The 3,632-nt window shown below is 42.7% G+C and overlaps 1 pseudogene; it reads right to left on the reverse strand.

Moving 5' to 3' along the window:
• Nucleotides 1–1,902: 1,902 nt before the first annotated feature.
• Nucleotides 1,903–3,572, reverse strand: LOC103267304 (annotated as a pseudogene).
• Nucleotides 3,573–3,632: the final 60 nt, after the last annotated feature.

Below are 3,632 nucleotides of genomic sequence, written 5' to 3' on the forward strand. Positions count from 1 at the left end.
TTCCAGCATGTGCAAGGGCATCAGGTAAAGCCAATAGGATTTGGCACAGTCAGGGCACAGTGTGAATGGCTCAGCACAAAGAATGGCAGGAAGGATGGGAAGAAAAGCTAGAAAGACAGATCTCTGGTGTTGTCCAAGATTATTAGCAGGGAAGTAACTCTCTGATTCTTGTTTTGTATTTGTATATATAAATTAGCCACATTGTGGGGCAAAATTACAGTGTACCAGTTATTCTCAAAGTATGGTCCCTGATCTGAAGCAACACATTACCTGGGAACTTGTTAAAAAGATAAATTTTAGGCCTTAACTCAGAACAACTGAACCAGAAATTCTGGAGTTAAGTGTGGCCTAGTTTGATGTGTTTTAGCAAGCTCCTTGTCTCCACTTTGATGGCTAGTAGGGATCTTACCCTCAACATGTTCAAAACTGAACTTTGATATAACAGGGACTGAATTTATCTTCTCACTTTAGACAACTAAAACGAGTAGCTAAATATATGAAACAATGGTTTTCAGACATTGGACAATAGGTAGCATAGGACAATGATCCCTATGAGAAGGGAAATAAATGGGGTGACCCTTACGGGTGTCTCAGCCTAATGCTTCGAGAGAGTTTCCAGGACATGACATCAGGAGAGGTAATTAAAAAAGAACTGATCTTCCTTGGTTGAGGAGACAGAGTTAAGAATTTATGGGGACCAAGGGAATTAGAATTCACAGAACAGAGGTCTGGAATGGAGAGAACTGCCCAAAGAAGAGAGCTCACATAAGACCATGAATAGCTCTTGTTTCCACCAGCCAGAGTGGGAATAAATTTGAAATAAATAGGGTGTTTGGAAACGTATTCAGAAGGATGTTGTGATAGAAATAGGGTAAAATTAGTCTTAGCCTAAAGGATACTTTAGTTCCGTTTACCAGAACTTAAAAGCAAGACTCAATAGGATTAAACAAATTCTGAGTCATTTAGCTGCATCTCCAAACAAAGCTCAAGAAAATTTAAAGTAATACAAAAATATCCAGCACTCAAAAGGCTAAAATTCACAAAGTTTGGCCTCTAATCAAAATTATCAGTCATAAAAAAAGCAGGAAAATATGAACCATAATAAGGAAAAAATATGAATAGAAGTAGGCTCAGAAATGAAGATAATAGAATTGTTAGACAAGGGCCGTATAATAGTTATTAGAGCTATATAACATATAATCAATAAAATAGTAGAAACTGACACATGTTAAGGAGAGACATAGTCTTTATCATGCAACCCAAATTTAACCTTTAGAGGTGAAAAATACAACATCTGAGATGAAAAATACATTGGATATAATTAAGAGATTAGACACTGAGGAAGAAATTTTGAACCTTTGAAGACATAAGAATAGGAACCATCTTACATGAATCATACAGAGAAAAATGATTGAAAACAAATAATAGAGCATGAGTGATGCTTAGGACAGTTTGAAGTAGCTTAATATATGTGTAATTTGAGTCCCCAAAGGAAAGGAGAAAGAGGACTGACAAATAATTGGAGAGATAATGGTAGAAAAAATTAAAATTTGATGAAAACTTTTTTGTTGTTTATAAACATTTGGAATTTTATTTTAAAAAATCACAACCACAAACATTGTTACAATTAGAGGCCATCTTGGTTCTACACAGTGATACTGATCATGCTCACAAGGGGTTCCCAGTGTTGTTTTAGTTAAACAACCATCTGCAAAAGAAGGAAAAAAACCCCATCACGCTTGTTTTAATGTTTCTTCACAAATGGTGAAAAATACTGAACTACAGACAAAGAATAATCATGATGTTGTGGCCAACATTAGAAATGTGGAATTATAATCTTAAAACATTTTCTAGTTTAAAAAATAAATCTGGTAGTCAATGAAGCTCTGTGGATCGCTGCATTTAGTAGAGTTGGTCTCTGCAGTCCTGACGGTGTTCTCCTTTATCCATTTTCCCAGGTCCTCTATGTCTACCTCTTCTTCCTCCCATTTGTTACATCAAAGTTCCAGGGCCCTCCAGGGCCACTTGGTCTTCCTCCACTGAAGACACCTTGGTCCATGCCCTAGCCACTTCGGAAGCCACCTTTGTCTTCACCATGGCCACCTCTAAACATTCCACTGGGATATCCACGGTCCATGAGGCCACCTCTTCCTGCCCGCATGCTACCAGGCCCACCTCTGCCATGATCACAACCTGGGGGTAGGAAGGGCAGTGGGAAGAAGCCTTTGGGGCCTTTACAATGGTTGCATTCTGTTCTCCAGGTGAAGTTCTAGTTTCTACAACTTGGATTGAAACACTGCCAGTCTCCAGACCAGTGCTGGATGTTGCCACCCCTGGAGGAGTTCCCTGGAGAACCCTGGGGTCCTCTTGGAGGGAAGCCTCCTCTGTCTCCTCCATGGCCTCCCATGCAACCCATGGGTCTCCCAGAACCACCTGGGCTCCCTAGACCTCCAAGGAGCAGTGGTGACATCCCTCTGCCATCATGTGCTGGCATACTACCCCACATGCTGTTCATTAGAGGCTTTTTCTGAGCAAGAGAAAATGCAAGTTTGCTCCCTTGAAAATATTTCTCATCAAACTACTCCACAGTGGCTTTGACAGTTGGTGGGTCTTCATAGGACACTGTGGCATTACCTTTGGACTTTCCTGTTTTCTTGTCCAGGTAGATGTGGATCATGGTTTGCCCACTTCCCTGGTTTATCTTTTTTTTTTTTGAATTGGAGTCTCACTCTGTAGCCCAGGTTGGAGTGCAGTGGCCATTGCAGCCTTGACCTGCTGGGCTCAGGTGATCCTTCCACCTCAGCCTTCCAAGTAACTGGAACCCAGGCTGAAGTATTTTTCTTTTTTTAAGTTGGAGTCTTACTCCGTCACCCAGGCTGGAGTGCAGTGGCATGCTCACTGTCAATCCAGCATCTACCTGCTGGCCTCCAGTGGTCCTTCTGCCTCAGTCTTCCAAGTAGCCAGAACTACAGGCATACGCTACCATGCCCAGTTAATTTTTTGATTTATGGTAGAGACGAGGTCTTGCCAAGTTGTCTGGGCTGGTCTCGAACCCTTGGGCTCAAGCAATCCACTCTCTTTGGCTTCCCAAAGTGCTGGGATTACAGGCTGAGCTGTTGAGCCCAGCCTCTTGCTTATCACGACAGTACCACACTGCTTAACAAACTCTGTCAGATTATTCAGAATTACATTACCATTAAATCCTTGCACATAAATTGCACCGATGTCAGAGTCTTCATCTGGATTCACAGCTGGGTCTAGATCAAGAGCTGGTCCCTCATCCATGGGTCTACCAGGCTTGTTCATGCCACCTCACTCTCAGCACTCTCCATTCTACCACGTCCTCCTCCCCTCCCACCTCTGCTCATGACTCCACGATTAAATCCCTCTCTTTCCCTGCCCTGGTTATCAGGGCCATTCCTGCTCCAGTTCTCTCCTGGTCCAGAAAATCCCCAAGACTCCCGTCCATAAACACCTATGCTACTGGGATGGTCTTGTCAGAAATAACTATGCTGCCTGTAGTTGCTGCTTTGTTGGCTATATTGACTTGAAGCCGGGCTGTAGGATCCAGTGTGTGTGTGTGTGTGTGTGTGTGTGTGTGTGTGTGTGTGTGTGTGTGTGTGTGGGGGGGG

Source organism: Carlito syrichta, unplaced genomic scaffold (assembly GCF_000164805.1).
Source record: "Carlito syrichta isolate Samal-C Ts95f unplaced genomic scaffold, Tarsius_syrichta-2.0.1 Scaffold308100, whole genome shotgun sequence".
NCBI classification, from domain to species: domain Eukaryota; kingdom Metazoa; phylum Chordata; class Mammalia; order Primates; family Tarsiidae; genus Carlito; species Carlito syrichta.